The sequence below is a fragment of the Ambystoma mexicanum genome, chromosome 6p (assembly GCF_040938575.1).
Source record: "Ambystoma mexicanum isolate Mex_15411 chromosome 6p, UKY_AmexF1_1, whole genome shotgun sequence".
Taxonomy (NCBI): Eukaryota; Metazoa; Chordata; class Amphibia; order Caudata; family Ambystomatidae; genus Ambystoma; species Ambystoma mexicanum.
Window position 1 is genome coordinate 1,495,837,382 of NC_090935.1, and position 21,376 is coordinate 1,495,858,757.

The 21,376-nt window shown below is 44.8% G+C and overlaps 1 long non-coding RNA gene across 1 annotated transcript in view; it reads right to left on the reverse strand.

Moving 5' to 3' along the window:
- The window catches only part of LOC138510572 (uncharacterized), a 94,147-nt gene that overhangs the window by 58,752 nt on the left and 14,019 nt on the right, over positions 1–21,376 (reverse strand). The gene's annotated exons all lie outside the window — the stretch shown is intronic.

The window sequence follows — 21,376 nt, forward strand, 5'->3', positions numbered from 1 at the left end:
TTTTCCAATGCTGTAAAGAATGGAAATATGGAATTTGTGTTAGTGCTTGGTCTAAAATACAGTTTAAAAAAACTCTTCTGGTAAAAGTTCATGCGAAATGGATACTCTATTTTCCACGTTCCCAGTTGGCACTGACCTTTATATGCTTTTGTGGTCGGACTTTTTGATTTTTGTTGTAAAGACACAATGAAGTCGCTTCTTATTTTCTGTGTGTCATCATGCAATTAATTTTTTCTCTATTGTTTAGGCTTCAAACCAAATGTTGGTCCTTACCTCGAGATACTTCAGACTTTGGACCTAAAGCAAGTTTCATATATTGGTTTTTGATAGGACATTGTTGACATACTTGTTTTCCAAAGTGCAAAATTAACTGCATTGTTTACTAACCTGATAATTTAATATCCAAGTCCTATGATTCGGTTTTGCGCTAGATCTTATGCCCTGTAAATGATTTTTCAAAAGGTATCGTCTATTTCTTTTATTCAGTTGACCTGTGGAGACAGAACCAACATTGTTGGAGGCGTGTTTCCCATGTTAAATACAATATACTAATTTTCGCTTGCTCGCAGAGTTCCGCGGTTGTTTTTTTAAAGTAGAAAAGGCTGCGGATCTCGGGGATACGATTCATTTACCTTTTGAAAAATTCAGCGGATCAGTCTTCCTTGTTCGTCGTGCAGCTCCTCCCAGTTTTAGCGCGGGGAGCCGACTCGTTCGAGATTCATGCCGCGAGGGAGGAGATTGTATTTCTTCCATAATCGCGTGTCATGTGACTACCGCGTGCGGATACTGAACACCTGCTCATTTCTGCTTAGTAACGCAGGCGGCCATCTTGGAGCGTGTATACCAAAGCTCCTTTTTGTGTTGATCTTCTTGAAGTGCAATTGTACTCCGTTGATTGTGATACGTTAAAAACATATAGGTAATGTAAAAGCTGGGTTTGAAGTGTAGATATTTAAATGCGCACTCTGATGTTAGAGAAAGCCGTATATAGCGACTTAGATGTGTTATTGGAAAACCATTTGGGGATATCGAAATTCAGGCGAAATGGTCTTTTGCCATATGTACAATGATACCAGATGCCCCTATGGATATTCACAGGGTACCACCTCTGTACTCGTTATAATTGAAAACACTTTTTGGGAAGCCTGTATGGCTTGGCCTGATCAGAAAGAAAAAATGTATTTACTCAAAAGAAAATGCCCCACTGGATTGACGAATTTAAGCCATTTTTCACAGTGTCCAGATCAAAAATCCACTTTTGTTCACATTTGCGCAAGGCCAGGTCGCGATCTCCTCCTCTTTTCGAAGTCTGGACTGTTTGAATAATAAACCAGAATATTTTGCATGGTTTGTGTTTGAAAAGGAGGTAATGGGCGACAAGGGGTTTATTAGGTGTTTGGTTTCTTATATTGGTCCGGTGTTCTCCAATGCGTATTTTGATTTGTCTTTTTGTTTTCCCAATATATAGAAGTTGGCACGGGCATTTGGTCGCATATACTACCCATTGGGAAGTGCAGTTTGTAAATGATTTGAAATGCCAAATTCTTTCTTTTAGGTTGACACTCTTCATATTTTTCGTGAGTGAACAGACCGAGCACATACCACATTTGAAGTGTCCTATTACCAATGGGAGGTCCCAAAGGGTTTTCTGTTTTTCTGCTTTTTTTTTTAATCGAGGGTATGTATGGACCAAATTATCCTTCAGATTTTTCTGTCTTTTAAACGCAAATCTCGGGGGTGCTGAATTGAAATCTTCATTTTATATAATGTGCCAGTTCTTTAAAACTAATTTGCGTAATTTGTGACTGATTGGGGTGAAAGTTGTAACACATGTCATTTTTTACACAGTTGTTTAATTTGGCGGGTTAAGACATGTTTCTCGATTTTTGTTTTTCGCATTTTTGTATGCCACATTCACCTGTTTTTTTGGATATCCTCTTTGTTCCAGGCGTTTTTTAAGTTGTTTCCCATGGATCTTGTAGTCGTCTATATTCGTACAGTTGCGACGTACTCTTAGAAATTGGCCTATCGGAAGATTGGCCTTCAGACTGGCTGGATGATAGCTCTTATACTCCAGAAGTGGATTTTTGTCCGTCTTTTTTCTGTATAAGTTTGTGGTTAAGAAGCCGTCTGTCCCTATTTTAATTTCGAGGTCTAAGAAAGGGATACTCTTTGTGTTGTAACACATGGTAAACTTGATGTTTGTGTTACATTGATTTAATCATCCTTGGAAATCTAATAGGAGTGAAGTTGGACCTCTCCATATTAGGAAACAGTCATCAATGTACCTATGCCATGCAATGATGTTTGTTTTGAAAGGATTGTCTGTATGGTAGATGGACTTGGTCTCTACAGAATCCATATATAAATTGGCAATGTCTGGAGCAAATGTTGCGCCCATACTGGTCCCGTGTCTTTGATTGTAGACCAATTGTCTCGGCCATAGACTCGATACTTGAACCTTTGTCGATGTAGGTTGATTGGTTCCTCAGACCCTTTGTATCACGCATGAAATCGTATGTGAAAGACACAACGAGCATGATAAAGATCGTAGAAAGTACAATCACAGAACAAGGAGACATCTTAGCAACACTAGACGTTGTTGCTTTGTACACTAGTATTCCGCAGCTCGAATGTCTACAAGTATTGGAACAATATCTGAACCAACGAAACATAAATAATAAGACGGTTCCTACCGCCTTCATCCTTGAATGTGCAAGACAGGCGCTGATGGAGAACTATTTTATTTGTGGAGATGCTTTCTACAACCAAAGACACGGGACCAGTATGGGCGCAACATTTGCTCCAGACATTGCCAATTTATATATGGATTCTGTAGAGACCAAGTCCATCTACCATACAGACAATCCTTTCAAAACAAACATCATTGCATGGCATAGGTACATTGATGACTGTTTCCTAATATGGAGAGGTCCAACTTCACTCCTATTAGATTTCCAAGGATGGTTAAATCAATGTAACACAAACATCAAGTTTACCATGTGTTACAACACAAAGAGTATCCCTTTCTTAGACCTCGAAATTAAAATAGGGACAGACGGCTTCTTAACCACAAACTTATACAGAAAAAAGACGGACAAAAATCCACTTCTGGAGTATAAGAGCTATCATCCAGCCAGTCTGAAGGCCAATCTTCCGATAGGCCAATTTCTAAGAGTACGTCGCAACTGTACGAATATAGACGACTACAAGATCCATGGGAAACAACTTAAGAAACGCCTGGAACAAAGAGGATATCCAAAAAAACAGGTGAATGTGGCATACAAAAATGCGAAAAACAAAAATCGAGAAACATGTCTTAACACGCCAAATAAAACAAATGTGGAAAAAATGAAATGTGTTACAACTTTCACCCCAATCAGTCACAAATTACGCAAATTAGTTTTAAAGAACTGGCACATTATAAAAACTGAAGATTTCAATCCAGCACCCCCGAGATTTGCGTTTAAAAGACAGAAAAATCTGAAGGATAATTTGGTCCACACATACCCTCGAATAAAAAAAGCAGAAACACAGAAAACCCTTTGGGACCTCCCATTGGTAATAGGACAATTCAAATGTGGTATGTGCTCGGTCTGTTCACTCACGAAAAATATGAAGAGTGTCAACCTAAAAGAAAGAATTTGGCATTTCAAATCATTTACAAACTGCAGTTCCCAATGGGTAGTATATGCGATCAAATGCCCGTGCCAACTTCTATATATTGGGAAAACAAAAAGACAAATCAAAATACGCATTGGAGAACACCGGACCAATATAAGGAACCAAACACCTAATAAACCCCTTGTCGCCCATTACCTCCTTTTCAAACACAAACCATGCAAAATATTCTGGTTTATTATTCAAACAGTCCAGACTTCGAAAAGAGGAGGAGATCGTGACCTGGCCTTGCGCAAATGTGAACAAAAGTGGATTTTTGATCTGGACACTGTGAAAAATGGCTTAAATTCGTCAGTCGAGTGGGGCATTTTCTTTTGAGTAAACAAGTTTTTTCTTTCTGATCAGGTCAAGCCATACAGGCTTCCCAAAAAGTGTTTTCAATTATAACGAGTACAGAGGTGATACCCTGTGAATATCCATAGGGGCGTCTGGTATCATTGTACATATGGCAAAAGACCATTTCGCCTGAATTTCGATATCCCAAAATGGTTTTCCAATAACACATCTAAGTCGCTATATACGGCTTTCTCTAACATCAGAGTGCGCGTTTAAATATCTACACTTCAAACACAGCTTTTACATTACCTATATGTTTTTAACGTATCCCAATCAACAGAGTACAATTGCACTTCAAGAAGATGAACACAAAAAGGAGCTTTGGTATACACGCTCCAAGATGGCCGCCTGCGTTACTAAGCAGAAATGAGCAGGCGTTCAGTATCCGCACGCGGTAGTCACATGACACGCGATTATGGAAGAAATACAATCTCCTCCCTCGTGGCATCAATCTCGAACGAGTCGGCTCCCTGCGCTAAAACTGAGAGGAACTGCACGACGAACAAGGAAGACTGATCCGCTGAATTTTTCAAAAGGTAAATGAATTGTATCCCCGAGATCCGCTGCCTTTTCTACTTTTAAAAAACAACCGCAGAACTCTGCGAGCAAGCGAAAATTAGTATATTGTAGTTAACATGGGAAACACGCCTCCAACAATGTTGGTTCTGTCTCCACAGGTCAACTGAATAAAAGAAATAGACGATACCTTTGAAAAATCATTTACAGGGCAAACATGCAGCGATCATAAGATCTAGCGCAAAACCAAATCATAGGACTTGGATATTAAATTATCAGGTTAGTAAACAATGCAGTTAATTTTGCACTTTGGAAAACAAGTATGTCAACAATGTCCTATCAAAAACCAATATATGAAACTGGCTTTAGGTCCAAAGTCTGAAGTATCTCGACGTAAGGACCAACATTTGGTTTGAAGCCTAAACAATAGAGAAGAAATTCATTGCATGATGACACACAGAAAATAAGAAGCGACTTCATTGTGTCTTTACAACAAAAATCAAAAACTTGAGTCCGACCACAAAAGCATATAAAGGTCAGTGCCAACTGGGAACGTGGAAAATAGAGTATCCATTTCGCATGAACTTTTACCAGAAGAGTTTTTTTAAACTGTATTTTAGACCAAGCACTAACACAAATTCCATATTTCCATTCTTTACAGCATTGGAAAATAAAGTGAATACCTGGGGTTTTCTGAATTCATGTCAATCTAAAAAACAGCATCCTGTCCTGAAGAGGGCCACAACTAGAACAGCAGAACACCAGGGATGGTGTTGATGCAACCTGTGTGCCGAAACATATGTAGACATCCTGACACAAAAATAGAGGTGTCTTTTTTGCAGCGTTAAAATTCTCATGCTGTGCATTTAATGTCTTGGTTTTCCCCAAACAGAACGAGAAATCTAAACAAGTGATTTGTAAAGGTGTTTCAGAAGAACTGTCACTTTACTAACCCTAGACACCATGAATAGAATATGTGTGTGTTTTTGCTGGACTTTTTAATCGTACGTGTTCTAATTTGTTTCTAAAGTTCGGAGGTGTCTTGTGGAAAGCACCGACCATTTATAAAAGTGTATAACTTAACCTATAAAAATTTTGTTTTTTCTAATTTGAATGCTCTCTGGACAATGATATGTCTTTTTGCAATTCCTAGATAGATAAGAAATACATCTATCAAAAAATCTCTTTGTCCCTGATCCCTTTGCAAGGCGGACAAAAAGAGGGGTAAATTGAGCTTTTGTTACTTTTTCTCTCTGAAGTTGAAGGGCCTGGAGGACTTGAGAGAGAGTAACCATCTTGAACTTGTCCTTCCTGAGGAGTTTGTTCAAGCCACGAAAGTCCATGATGGGGCTCAATCCCCCGTCTTTCTTCGAAATCAAAAAATAAGGGGAATACCATCCCTTGTTCCTCTCCGCTACAGGCACCAGTTCTATAGCGCCTTTCTCCAGCAGGGCTTTGATTTCCTGCGCATGGAGCGGATCCGGACTCTTCAAAGAGAGATTCCCTGGTGGATTGTCGTGAGGCCTCTGCTGGAAAGGAAGACAGTAGCCGTGGGCTATGATCTCCAGACCCACACATCTGAAGTAATGGCACGCCACTCTACAAGTTGCTGCTCCAGCCTTCCCCCCCAAACAGCGAACCATGGGACATGGCCTCATGACTGAGCTGAAGCGGCTGCAGCATTGCCGGAGGATAAAGAGGCAACTGCCCGAGCGGCCTTGGCACCTCGAGTACCTTGCTTTCCACCTCTGGTACTCCTAGGTGGCCCCTCTGACTTGCAGCTCCTCTCGATCTACCAAAGGATGAGTAATATCGAAAGGAACCTCCCCTCCATTGCTGTCCCGTAGGACGAAAAGGCGGAGGTTGGCGAAATGCAGCGCTCAATGATTTTGCTGCAGCTTTGGAGGTCTGCAACCTCTCAAGGCTCTCGTCAGCCTTGCTGCCAAAAAGATGTTCACCATCAAAGGGCATGTTGAGAAGCCGGGCTTGCACATCGGGAGCAAACCCCGACTTCCGCAACCACGCAAATCTGTGCATTACGGTGCTCGCCGCCATGGACCGGCTGGAGCAATCTGCCATGTCCAGACCCGACCGAACGGATTCACACATGGCATCCTTGCGATTCTGAACAAGAGCAAGAAAGCCATCCCGTTCCTCCCCTTAGGGAATATGTTCAGCCGCCATCGAGACACAATTCCACAGAGTATGAGTGAAACGTGCTAAGGCACACACAGATTTGGCTGCCGGTAAAGCCAAACCCCCTGAAGAAAACACTTTCTAAGCCCAGCCATCAAAACGTTTGTCGTCCCTATCAGGAAGGATGGTAGGGTACGACGCCTGTTTTGCCGGGCCACAGCCGCCTGCACCACCAAACTCTCTGGAGTGGAGTGCGTAGTCAAGTAGCTGGGGTCGCTACTGGCTGGACAATATTTCTCCGGCAAAGGCTTGCTCACTGCCGGGAGACTCTCCGGAGCAGTCCAAGCCGCTGCCACCCTTCTTTGCAATGCCATATGGAATGGCAGTACCGGGTCACTTGGTGGACCTTGGTCAAGGATATCCGTCAGGTCATCCTGCAGAAAATCCACTGGTGGCGCAGACCACCCAAGTATTCCGTTACCCTCGACATAAGGCGCTGGTACAAGGACTCTGTGTGCGTGCCAGGCTCAGGCGTACCGAACTCAACCTCCGGAGAGGTGGCCAGACCACTGGCGTCGTGCAGCGACTGATGCAGTCCTCAATCTGGCTATGACCAGACAAAATCTCATCAGGTACCTCATCAGGAACCAAACCTTCTTCCTCAGACCCTTCTTCCACCTCAGAAATATAATCCAAAGGCTGGAAAGGGGGCATAGAACAAGGGACAAAGACATTTTTCGACTTGGCCAGAGCCTTTCTAGGGGGTTCCACCGTGCCACGGGGTACTTCTGACAAAGCAGCCTCGAAAGGCGTCGAGGGCGGTGCCAACGGCTTCGACACAGTCCTCGAGGGCGGAGCCCCGAGCATGTCCTTCGACAGCCTGGGCGCCGATAGCGTTGACGGCTTCCTTGGAGGCAGAGCCTCAAGAGAGTCCCTCGACGACCTTGGTGCCGAAGGCGTCAATGTCTTCTTTGAAGACCTCACAGGCTCCGACGGTCTCGAGGGCGTCGAGGACCGGGACCTGAAGCGGGCATGTCTAGAGCGATCCACCTTGTCCGATTGAGACCTCGAAGGTGCTTGATGATCGCGCCGACCACTCGAACCCGAAGGCGTGCGAGTGGTGGCTCTAGCACAGTCACGCCAGCGTCTTTCAACGGCACGGACGGAACAGAGCCCTGCGACTGAAAAATCTCCATCTCCTGCCGAAATGAATCCCATTCCACAGCAGTGGAATGCTTGTTGGGACAAGCAACCCGCCGACGGGCGGAGTCCTCGGACGAGGAAGGCGACCGGTGACAGCGCTTCCGTGAGTGCCTCGAAGAGGCAAAGGAATGGTGGGACCCACTCCGGGACCGAGACCCCCCGGACTTACGGCGACAATGCGGAGAGTTGCCCCTCGAATCGTCAGTTGAAAGCCCAGTGGATTTCGACTTCTGGGGCTTGGCCACCTTACCGACAGAAAGCTTCTTCTTACGCTCCCGCAAGGCCTTCGAAGTTAACGACTGGCAATCGTCACAATCATCTGTGGCGTGGTCCTCACCGAGGCACCAAAGGCAGGCGTCGTGCGGGTCCGTCAGTGACATCTTGGAACCGAAGCGCAGTCCCGACACTTCTTGAAACCCAGCCATGGGGTAGAAGAAGACGAAGACATCATGGAAATCTTCACAAACTAACAGGTTCGAAGAACCTAAAGAATAGAATTCAGAAGAACTGAGGCGCGCCGAGATCTCCAAAGCGAACATGTTCGTGGAAAAAACGGAACTGAGGCTACGGGCGTCGTGCGCTCTACTTATAACATCCGGTGACGTCGGCTCGACAGAGACCCTCGAGGACAGCATATCGACGTCATCGACGCAGGCACCGAAAATTTTCCGAAGCACCACAGCAGTGGTGATTACCTGTCGTAGATATGGAATACGTCGGAGGACCCAATCCTCTCGAAATGTGTGTATTGGCGTGTTATAAATGTCATACCAAGCACGTTGCTGCGGCAAAGTCTATGCGGGAACTGCATCCCCTGCTTGGCAGACCCGCTTTCGGCTCTTCCCACAGTCTCGTAGTCACTGACCGGTAAAGTGGCTACTTTTCGGTTCAACTGCGTCCTGCACAGCTTCTCCTCCATTGATGGTTACCTCGCTGCTTTTACTTGGGGGCCTTCCTCGATCCTCTGGGTCTCTCGCCATTCGGCTTGGGAGCACCTGCCTGCTTCAATGCGGTCTGCTCCCTTGCGTCTGCCTTCACCTACGGTTCTGCCTCTGAATTCTCCCAAGTTGCATCTCCTCTCTCCAACTTCTGATTGCCAGTGAAAACCATCTTTAAATGTCCAGCGCAGCGGATTCACCTTGCAACAACTAAACGTTTTTCTTAGGGTTTCTTTAAATCCACATTAACTCCTTCTCCCTCTTCCTCGCCTCAGTACCTGAGGCACTATGGGAGTTGGAGTCTATAGGATTAACAGAACTTTCTAAGGAGATTTTGTTTGGGATTTTTACCTAGTACAAAATGATCAAGGACAGGAGATGTGATTTGTGCGTTGTGACAGCATGCCATCAGGAATTTAGGAATATTAGGGTCCTCCTCATTAAACACTGCATTTCTCCTGATGGAGTCAGCACATCTCCCTGACATCCATCTCCTCCAATGTGATCCTCCCCCCAACCCCCTAACACTACCCCCAGGGTCAGGATCAGGTAGCGGCAGCTGTCCCCTGGCCACATGGGATGGGATCTTAGGCTGGGGATCAGTGATAACTCCACAGGATTCATCACAGATGTCACACTAAACATGAATTCACCAGAATACTGTTATTGTAAATAGTTTCTGCATACCTTTGCTATCTGTTTTAGTTATTTATTTTTTACCTGTTATTCCTGAAATATTATTTTTAAAGCTTGGGATCTATTCTGGACAGAATTAATTTGGCATTGTTCTCGCTGTAATCTCGAAGCAAACTCCCTCAGCTCTGTGACCTGCACTTTATATTCTGTAACCTTTCACACCCTTGTAACACTCAGACATTAATTCTGCAATTGCATCGTATATCCTTGGAACAGCCTCCTTGCCCCTCTCAGACTTGAGTCGGACCTCCTTAAGTTCCAGAAACCTCTCTAAACTCTACTTTTCTATAGCTCTTTCCCTCCACTGCTAATCAAAACACTGTCGCTGAGACTGGTGACCTGGACCTTTATGAATCGCACGGGTACCAGCACCCTCCCCTGCCACAGAGCTGCCCTTGTGGGCCCCCTACCGGACTGCCCCGTCCTATTTCTGGCCACTGGTTCCACCCCTGGCACCCCAGCACTTCCCTCCCGGGCCTATACCTCCCCCCTTCCCATCCGCCCCTGCACTTCTTCTCACGGCACGTGCATGTCCGAATGCCACAAGGCATAGTGGGACCAGTTTGTATTTTTCTGTCTTTTGCTTTTTTGGCCATTATGTATTTTCTTCCCCATTATGCCTTGTGGCACCTTGAAACACTATCTTGTTGTCCAAGCGCCTAACACATGCTCAATAAATACATAAATAAATTGCTATGGGCATTGCTTTTCAGCAGCTGGTTCTGATGACGCAAACTGTGCATTTCCATATTTATTTGGTCTGTCATCAGGTGCAGCATATAACTTTGTGCTACAGTACAATGCTGATAATCACTCTATAACTGTGCCAAATCGGCGATCAGTTATCCACATTTGGCTTGCACTCGTGATCATTTTTGCCCATCGCTGTTTTTACCAGTTTTCTATTGAGCCACCTTCTCACGCAAGGTAGCCAACTCATTTTGACCCATTGTATTTGCATGTAGGTTTTGAGCCCTAATGGATAGTGCTCTGCATAATACGAAGCACATGTCTGCACCCAGCCCACTCACACTGGCCGAGTCTTCGGATCATTGTATTACAAAATATTAACGAAACTTGTATGCAGACTAGTATCTTGCTCGAGTAAATGCTCGGATTCGTTTATTATTTCATCAACCAACCTCTGACACCCCAACTCTAAAGTATCAGAAAACCAAGAAGAAAGTAAAAAAAATCTGGCTTTGACCAAGGATTTTAAAACTGCTAAACTAACCTCAGCCATAGCTATTACTTGGCTATCGTAATTCATTTTAAATTTTTCTCAAAATGACAGTAACTGTCTCTAATCTCAGTTGTTTCTGGGCCTGAACACTGGATGAAATTGTATAACGCTATCTCTGTCACATGGACACAAATATAAGAACTGCATTGTAATTTCAACGTGAGCAAATCGGTAATGTTATCCCGCTCAGTAGGTAATGCCAGGTTAGCCATCACACGTGCACAGACTGTTTTCAATAGTTTGTTCCCTTATTCTCTTCGCCGACAACCCCACCCCGACGTATGCATGGCTATCCATTCTTTTTTAGAGCATCTGCACTAGAAGCAAACCTTCCGATTGATTTAAAACAGTCTGTTCGCCAACGTCCGGTATCAGGTCAATGAAACGTTGTTTGTGTCAAAATGGACACTTTGCCAATCAGCTACGTGAGGATATTTATACCTTTGTAATATAACTTATCATTCGCAGTGTGGATGTGTGCTCTCAGTCCTAGGACTGACCTAGGTCAGCTGTTCCCCAATTTTTATGCTGTTAGTCTATGGTGTCTTTCTCCCCCCTACAGTATTTTGGTCTCTAACTCTTTCACAGACAGTCCAGGGGTTTGACAAAGCCTCTTGCCTCAAGATCGGCCTAAAACTGTCTTTTTATTATTATTTTTTTTATAGTGTATATAGATATAAACTTTTACACAGATTCGCATATAGAAAAATATAATAAGACCAAGAAGAATAGTAAAAAAAAGTAAAGATAATACTTAAGAATATCACAAAAACAGGCTTGTTACAATAATAAAATATATATCAGATCTTGCATTCAAAAGGGAAAGAAAAGAGCAAATAGTACAGCAGAAACGAGGGCAAAGACATGTATGGCGGACCCCTAGATCATATAGTCAGCGATAGACAACATCAGAATCGACTCAAACACAGATCACGTAATTATCTGCGGAGATCTCAATGCAATATGTGTACAAGAAACTGTCAATCGGCCAAAAAACAAACCCAAACTGTCGTTAGAAGAGAGAGAGGAAAAGCTTGGATGCTCTCTATGAATTCACGACACTTTCACAATTTGGCCTGGCAAAAAACCTGGGAAAACATCTTACCTACGTGGGAACGGGAAAATTCAAAGGCCACACTGGACTATATCTTTGCATCTGAAAATCTACTGCCTCTGATTAATTCATTCAAAGTCATACGGGCAAAAGAAAGTGATCACAATTTGCTTGCAATAAACCTGGTCATCATTACATCACAAGAACAAGCTTTCTCTTCCTACATTAGAAGCCAACACTCAGCAAACCAGACTTCGCTGAACAGCTACAAACATCAAAACCATTACTGATAACTACAGCAAAACTATAGCAGAAAATTCAAACAAGTGCGAAAGACCAGACTACCTCTCCTTCCTACTGCAGTTTAGAACTGATCCCAAGAACAGCAAAGGCCCTAGCCGAAAGCACTTGCATGTGTTTGATCAGGATCTAGTGGACAGAAGAAAACGGATGAGGAAAGCCAAAAGACGAGCAGCAACTGAACAAACTGTCTTGGCCAAGAAGGATTGCTTAGCGGAAGTCAATAGCTACAAATCTTGGCTATTGACTCACAAGAGGTTAATGTACCAAAACGATGCAGAAAAAATTCTCAGGATACTGAGCACCAAGAAATCGAGTGACTTCTGGGCCCTTATTAAATCGGCAACGACCAGACAGGAAAGTGAACTGGTAAACTCGGTCAACGAGGAAAATTGGACAATCTTCTTCATAAATTTGTTTGCACCGCCAAAGGGCCAGCTCGAAAGCCAGCTAGAAAAGCCCAGCGAAAGATGGTCCATCCACTCAGACGAAGAAGACATTATCAACGTCATCAAACACCTGAAATCCTCGAGAGCCCCGGGTCCCGACAGCCTGAGCAACATCGATCTCAAACAACATCAGGAAGCCTGGGCCAGATTCATAAGCATCATATTCCAGCACTGTGAACTACTCAGAACCATTCCAACATCTTTGACCCACTCGATCATTGTCCCGCTATTCAAACGCAGTAACAGCGAAGATCCACAGAATTACAGGCCAATAGCCCTGCTAGACATTATTGGCAAAATGTTCGCAACTCTTCTGTTCAAAAAATTCCAAACTTGGGCAAAGGCATCCTCAGCTCATGACCCTTTTCAGATGGGCTTTCTCAAAAACGGCGGAACCTCGGCAAACATCTTGATTCTAAACCTAATTAAAGCCAAGGTAAAGCAGGGCTCTCCCCCGGTGTTCCTGGCCTTCATAGATCTACTGAAATATTAGATCCAATCAAAGCACTTCACACAGCTAACAAACTTCGAGTAAGACTCAACAACCAAGGACGCTATCTGAAGAGATTCCAGCAGAGAGGGGGGTGAACCAAGGGTGCCCTTTAGCCCCAGCACTTTTCATCAGCTTCCTCGGCGACTTCAAGGACACTGAAATTTCAGTTCGAGCCTTCCCACCGAAAATAGGCAATACAAACATATCTCGCCTCCTATACGCAGATGATCTAATTTTGTTAGACCAAACTGAAATTGGACTACAGCGCCAACTGACCAACTTGTCAAAATACATAAACGCAAACAACTTGGAAATTAACGAATCTCAAACAAAAATCATGATCCTGGTGAAAAACCATTCCGTGAAGAGCCGCAACAAAGGATGGTTTTTGTAGAACACCGAGATTGAAATTGTCGAACACTACAAATACCTGGGGTAATGATGGACAGCTCAGCACAAGAAACATGCATGCAATCTACTCTCTGGGGCAAAACCAGGAACTTAGCAGCCCAGATGAGATCCATCGACAGAAGATATGGCAAGTTTTTGTTTGAGCCTGTAATTCAATTTTATAGAGGCAAAGTTGTCCCGGCGCTAATTTACGGAATGGACGCGACCCTGTCAATGCCAACCTCAATCTGGGCCAAACTCGAAGGCTTGCTATGCTGCTCAGTTTTGGGCATACCAAACTCGGCGGCCATTGCAAATATCAGGCGGGATTTGGGCCTTCAGTCTTTACTGGCATCTGTCGAACAGAATTCTATGCAAATTTACTGAAAAATCATCCTTCCGGTATACAAACTCATAGCCGCAGAAATTTCAACCGGCCGCACCAGTATTTTAAAAAAAATGGTCGCTAAAGCAAAAAACAAAATTGGAAGAAATAGCCTGCACCGAAGATGAATTGGTCGGTAATCCACAAAGAATCAAAAGAAAAATGGACCTAATGGACTGGATTGGCACAGTCGAAAAGGCCCAAGCTAACAAATCGACCACAGACCTGCCTCCAACATTTAATCAGCTAAAAGTTCCTCTGCCATATTGTTCATAATTTCCGGATAAAAAACTAATGAGGACATTTCTGAGAGCCTGTTTGAACTTAATGCCCACATGTGAAATTCTATGCATTAGACTCCAGTCGGTGTCTAAAGAATGCAGATTGTGTCGATCAGCAGAGGAACCTGAAAATCTGAAGCACCTGTTGCTGCATTGTAAGGCGCTCAGTCATGAAAGAAGTGCCTATCTCTCACCTCTTGGGTTGCCAGTTTCAGACGAAGAGGTGTGGTGGAACAGATTAATGTCGGGAGAAAAGACAAATTGGACTATTGCAACAACAAAACTTCAGACAATCACTTTTGACAAAATGAAAGCACATGATTCATTAATCATAGAGTCGTAAAAGCTGGATAGAACAGAAATTACTCCGGTCAATTTATTTCTCCACGAAGACAGTCTTCAGAAATCTTCAGAAATTTCTCAGAAATTCATAGAAATCAAAGCGGCTTTGTAAAAAACAAAATTTGATTGTATACAAAAAAAAAAATAGTCAGCTATGTCAATCAAAACCTATACATGTTATGCATTCATAGATAGGTGATGGCATTCCATATTCCATATAGGGTAACAGCTATAGCATCGAATATCAACTATCATACTGACATTTCGAGATCAGCTAACAGTTTCACATCCTCTTCAAATTTACAGATATTCATTGGCGCTTTTCCAAATCTGGGTAATGGTGATTATCAGACCTTTATTAAACCCAGACAGGCATTTTGGCCAGAATGATTCACTAGTAGTATACTCCTCTTCAAACTCAAATTTTGCAAAATATTTATTATATATCAGTCTCATTTTGGGGCATCATGTTGAGTACATGTCTAGCAGATTCTATGGTATGACCCTCCAGACATAGTCTACATGTTCTCTTCTCAGCCGGTATACCGGTCTATGCCCCCCTTATTTCTAGAATATTCAAACGGTTGAGCCTAATATCTAAAAATATTCTGCAAGTCAAAGGTGACGGCAGCAGTTTTAGATAACTGTGTTTTTTTTATATTCAAAAGGCATCTTGGCAAAAGTGCTTAGTGATCTCATATTTGCCACCCTATCGTGGTGTCAGGAATCGGCCCGGGAGCCGCAGGAGTCTAAATAGGCTAGCGCCGTCCCCGCCGTCTCAGAGAAAACAGGGTCAGGCTACATTGCATCAGCGTTCACGATCCACTCGGTTACCTCGTATTAAAGGCCATAAGAACTTGGTACAACCTCGTCCTTCAGGGTTCTTGCATTGGCGGTTACCATGGAGATTAGGGCAGCGACGTCGACCCGCACCACGGCTGCCGCACGTTCAGGTCATGTGATCGCAACTTGATAAACTCTAGCCTGCAGTAAACTCGTTGCTTCTGATTTTGAATTTGGAGTCTGCTATGTGCCTTGCGAATATCCTTGTTTCCCTGTTCCTTGAACCCTTGTTTTCCTGTCTTGCCCTGCTAACTTGCACTCTGAGTACCTCTTGTTGGTGCAATTTTCCCTCGCCTTCTGCCTACCTGCTCCTGTCATCTTTCCAGCCTTCCCGTGGAACTAATCCCGTTCTGCCCCACTGCTAATTGTTGCCGAACCGGACCTCGCCCAGGATTTGCCTTTGTCTCACGTTTTTGTCTTCAGAACTTTTCTCAGCTACCGACCTGGATTGCCACTGCCTCTCAACTTGATCAACCTGGTTCATACTCACGCGTGGACTGCATAGGAATACCTCCTGCTTCTGGGGATCCACCTGACCAGTGCTCCTCATCAAGACTGCCGGTACAATACTCCTCTCCGTTCCCCGGTACGGACTAGAGACTGCCGTGGCACCATCCGGGGTGGAGGTAGGAGCGTCCTCGTTTCATCGGGGATTGTACTGCCGACCCTTAGGCGTACGCGTGCCAGCGGGAATAGTCCTACACCCCTGTACCTGGCGGTCTTACTGGAGCATTGGTTGCCCATGGAATTCTTGTTACCAGTCCCATGGTAAGAGTGTCTGTCCTATATCATGTTTCTGTTTTTTGATGTCCCTTGTGTAAGCATTAAGGATTGTTTTTCTTGTATATTGTAACAGCTATTTCTGCTCCTTGTGACGTTGGCATAAAAAGCATTACTGTTTTCAACTGGAATACGATCGCACACGAGGGAGTCTGCTGCCACACGCGTTTGGGTCCATTCTTCCAAACAATTGATCCCTGGTGCCGGTTTATTTTATATCCAGACACAGGGTTACATTGTAGGGTAGAATTCTTCTTCTACACTACAAGGGCAACCTAAGAAGGCAATCCTGACATAATCAGAAGCCTCTCAAATCACCTCCATGGACCCAAACGATGCTCTGACCCAGATTATGCAAATGGTTACTGATTTACGGGCGGATATGACGGCAGCTCATACCACTACCCAACAGCGCATCAATGAGATACAGGCAGGAATGGTTTCTACCGCCCCTCCTGTAGTCGACCCTATGGCCCCCTCAGGTTCAGGAATGGCTGGGTCTGGACAGGAATCAGGTCCTGTGTTTATGACAGCTCATTTCCCTCTAGCTCAACCAGAAAGGTTCACTGGAGACCCTCGTACTTATCGTACCTTCCTGAATCAGTGTCGTCTGCATTTTTTATGTAGACCTTTCTCGTTTCCTGATTCTAAAACCAAGGCGGCTTTTCTCTTGTCCCATCTGGTGGGACTGCAGCATCATGGGCTAACCCTTTACTTGAACAGGGTAGTCCATTGTTGTTCGACTGTGATGCTTTGATTGCGGCAATGAGTCGGGTATTTGATACCCGGTACAAGACCCAAGCCACAGATATTGAACTTTTGAAGCTACATCAGGGCGATTCCCCGTTGTTGGCATATTTAGCCCGGTTTAATCAACTCGTGGCTGAAACTGGGTGGCCTGAGGACAAGAAGGCCTCTATGTTCTATCATGGACTATCCGACTCCCTGAAAGATACCTTGTCTATGGTACCTATTGTACCCACAACCTTTCCGGAACTCTTAGATATGGTTCTTCAGATCGACTTAAGGAGAGCCGAAAGGAAAGGAGAAAAAAGGGCTTCTACACCCTTGGCTATGTTACCTCCAGCTCCAGTTCAGGGGGGACCGGAACCAATGCAGATTGGAGCTATTCGGGGTCCTTTAACTCCTGAAGAAAGGGAGATCCGAAAGAAGAACAACCTTTGTTTCTATTGTGGTTCATCAGAACATCTGTTAAAAACCTGCACTAAGAAACCCAAGCGTCAGGGAAACGCCAAAGCACGGCAGTAGAGGGAGTCACGCTGCCGAGCTCACCATTCCTTGACTCCATAACTAAGAGGCCTTTCCTTGTTCCTACCCGTTGCGCCCTTGCCTCGGACCAGGAATGGTTCATTGATGCGGTTTTGGATTCTGGAGCCACCGGTAATTATGTTGATGAGGCCTTCGCTAAGAAACTAGGCATCCCAGTAGTTACCAAGTCCGAACCAGAAATGGTTAATACTGTGGATGGTTCGATACTGCTTTCTGGCTTAGTTACGGAACAAACGGTGGATTTGGTGCTAACCACCTGCCAAGGTCATGAAGAGACGATTAGTTTCGATTTGATCGCAGCACCACAATATCGGCTAATCTTGGGTCTACCTTGGCTGAGACGTCATAATCCGGTGGTAGATTGGAACTCCGGGGAACTGGAATTTGTGTCTGCCTATTGTGAGACCTCATGTTTTTCCTCGATTTCCGAATCAAAGAATCCGTGTCGACCATTGTTGCATGGCGTTTCCACTATCAGAGCCATTGTTACTACACCATTACCCGAAGAATATGCTGCCTTTGGGATGCATTTGATGCGAAAGGAGCAGAAAACCTCCCTCCTCATAGGCCATATGATTGTCCTATCAATCTGATTCCTGGTGCCAAAATACCTGTCGGTCGTATTTACTCACTGACGCAAAAGGAGGAAGGTATTCTAAAGGAATATATTGATAAATCCCTAAAAAATGGATTTATCCGTCACTCACGTTCACCGGCTGCTTCTCCAATGTTTTTTGTACCCAAAAAGGAAGGGGATCTCAGGCCATGTATAGACTATCGTGCTCTTAACGCCATTACCATCAGAAATCAATATCCGATTCCCCTAATATCTGTCCTTCTTGACCAACTCGGGTCTTCTAAGATCTTCACCAAACTGGACCTACGAGGGGCTTACAAATGAGTCAGAATAAGGGATGGGGACGAGTGGAAAACGGCTTTTAAGACCAAATAGGGTCTTTTTGAGTATTGCGTAATGCCTTTTGGGTTGTGCAACGCCCCGGCTACATTTCAACATTTCGTTAACGACATATTCAGAGATATGAGTGATCGATTTCTTGTCCTGTATCTTGATGATATTCTCATATATTCAGACTCCTATGAAAACCATGTACAACATGTTTGTCAAGTTTTACAACGATTAAGGGAGCATTCCCTGTATGCTAAATGAGAAAAATGCATCTTTCACGTGAAATCTGTGGAATTTCTTGGGTATGACATAACAGACCAGGGAATACAGATGAGTAAGAACAAAGTAAAAGCAGTTTTGGATTGGCCGGTTCCAAAAGATCTAAAAACATTACAGTCGTTCTTGGGATTTGCCAATTTTTACCGGCGCTTTGTCCGTTCATTCTCTGAAATCGTCGCTCCGTTGACGTCATTGACTAGCAACAAAAAGGTTTTTGCCTGGGATCAAAAGGCTCAAGACGCTTTTGAATCCCTCAAGTTAGCTTTCACTACGGCCCCAGTATTACAACATCCTAACCCACTTCAGCAATTTGTGGTCGAGGCGGAGGCCTCCGATACGGCAGTAGGAGCCGTTCTATCACAGGCCTGTCGTGACTCTACAGCCCTACATCCTGTAGCCTACCACTCCAGGAAACTCTCTGTTCATGAACGGAACTATACAATCACTGAGCATGAACTCTTGGCCGTAAAAGACGCGTTCACCTTCTGGAGGCATCATTTGCTTTGTACCCAGCTTCCTGTCCAGGTATACACTGATCATCGCAATCTAGTTGCCATTCACTCTGTGAAATGTACCATGGCCAGACTAGCTCGCTGGCATGAGTTCTTTTCTACTTTCAATTTCACAATCACTTATCGGCCGGGCTCTTTTAACACCAAGGCAGACGCTCTATCACGTATTCCGGGAACCGACGCATCAAAACCGGTTCCTACTCCAGTATTACTCCCCAGTCAGGTGATTTGTGGTTGTAAGGTCGATCCTACGTTCAGGGCTCTCCTGGAGAACTGGGTTAAGAAAAACCCACAGGTCATTAAAGATGAGAATATCAGGGTCATGAATTTGCTACCCTATCTTCATGAAAAATTATATCTTCCCACCGACGCAACTCGTTCCATGCCATTGAATTGGTGCCATGATTTCTGCACACCCGGGGATTAGAAAAACCATGGAATTACTGGAGAGATGGGCATGGTGGCTTACCATGAGGTCCGACACTATCCAGTACATCAAGACCTGCGCTGTTTGTGCTCAGGGCAAATCATCTCATGCAAAACCTATGGGGTTGTTGCATCCCTTGCCCGTCCCCAGGTTACCATGGACTAATATATCTATGGATTTCATTGTAGAGTTACCTCCAATCGATGGCCACAGTACCATCTGGGTTGTTGTCGATAATATGATGAAGTCTGCCTTATTTATACCCTGTTCGGGATTGCCTTCTGCCCCAGCCTTAGCTGAATTGTTCATTTCCCATGTGTTCTGACGTTTCGGTCTTCCTAGTATCATTGTCACGGATCGGGGGTCACAATTCACTTCACGTTTCTGGAGGGCTATCACAACGTCCTTGGGCATAGAAGGCAGGTATTCCAGCGCCTATCACCCTCAGACTGACAGGCAAACGGAGAGAATCAACGCAACTCTAGAACAATACCTCTGTTGTCTTCTGCTCCATTATCAGGGTTCTTGGACATCTTGTTTGGCCATGGCTGAATTTGCGTATAATAATTCCTTGCATACTGCCACAGGAGTCACCCCGTTTTTTGCTCTTTATGGACATCATCCACGTACCTTGCCATTGCCTTTGTCTGCTGGATCCAGTAACCCGGCTGCTAATTCCTGTGTCCAGTTAGTTACGGTTCTGCATACCCAAGTGAGACAACATCTGTTGGAGGCGCAAAGGCTTAGTAAACAGCATGCTGATGTCCATCGTTCGGCATCTCCAGCTTACTCCCCAGATATGCAGGTCTGGTTATCCACACGGAATTTGCGCTTACCTGGTCGCAGTTCCCTCATGCCTCGGTTCTCTGGCCCTTTCACGGTCTCTGAAGTAATTAACCTGGTGGCTGTCCGTTTAAAGCTTCCTTCCACTTGGAAGATCCATCCTGTCTTCCACGTCTCGCTCCTGAAACCCGTTCAAGGGGGTTCACGGTTACTAGTCCCGAAACGTCCCCTACCTGCTATTGGCTCGGACGAGTACGAGGTTCAGCAGATTATGGACACCAAGGTTCGTCGTGGTGTCCGCCTCTTCCTTATTGACTGGAAGGGTTATGGGCCGGAAGACCGGACTTGGGAGCCTTTGGAAAATATACACGCTACGACATGTTTGCGGGATTGTTGGATTTCCCGTAGAGGGAGGCATTCTTTGAGGTGGGCTACTGTCAGGAATCGGCCCGGGAGCCGCAGGAGTCTAAATAGGCTAGCGCTCTCCCCGCCGTCTCAGAGAAAACAGGGTCAGGCTACATTGCATCAGCGGTCACGATCCACTCGGTTACCTCGTATTAAAGGCTTAACCCACGGCCATAAGAACTTGGTACAACCTCGTCCTTCAGGGTTCTTGCATTGGCGGTTACCATGGAGATTAGGGCAGTGACGTCGACCCACACCACGGCTGCCGCACGTTCAGGTCATGTGATCGCAACTTGATAAACTATAGCCTGCAGTAAACTTGTTGCTTCTGATTTTGAATTTGGAGTCTGTTACGTGCCTTGCGAATATCCTTGTTTCCCTGTTCCTTGAACCCTTGTTTTCCTGTCTTGCCCTGCTACCTTGCACTCTGAGTACCTCTTGTCGGTGCAATTTCCCCTCGCCTTCTGCCTACCTGCTCCTGTCATCTTTCCAGCCTTCCCGCAGAACTAATCCCGTTCTGCCCCACTGCTAATTGTTGCCGAACCGGACCTTGCCCAGGATTTGCCTTTGTCTCACGTTTTTGTCTTCGGAACTTTTCTCAGCTACCGACCTGGATTGCCACTGCCTCTCAACTTGATCAACCTGGTTTATACTCACGCGTGGACTGCATAGGAATACCTCCTGCTTCTGGGGATCCACCTGACCAG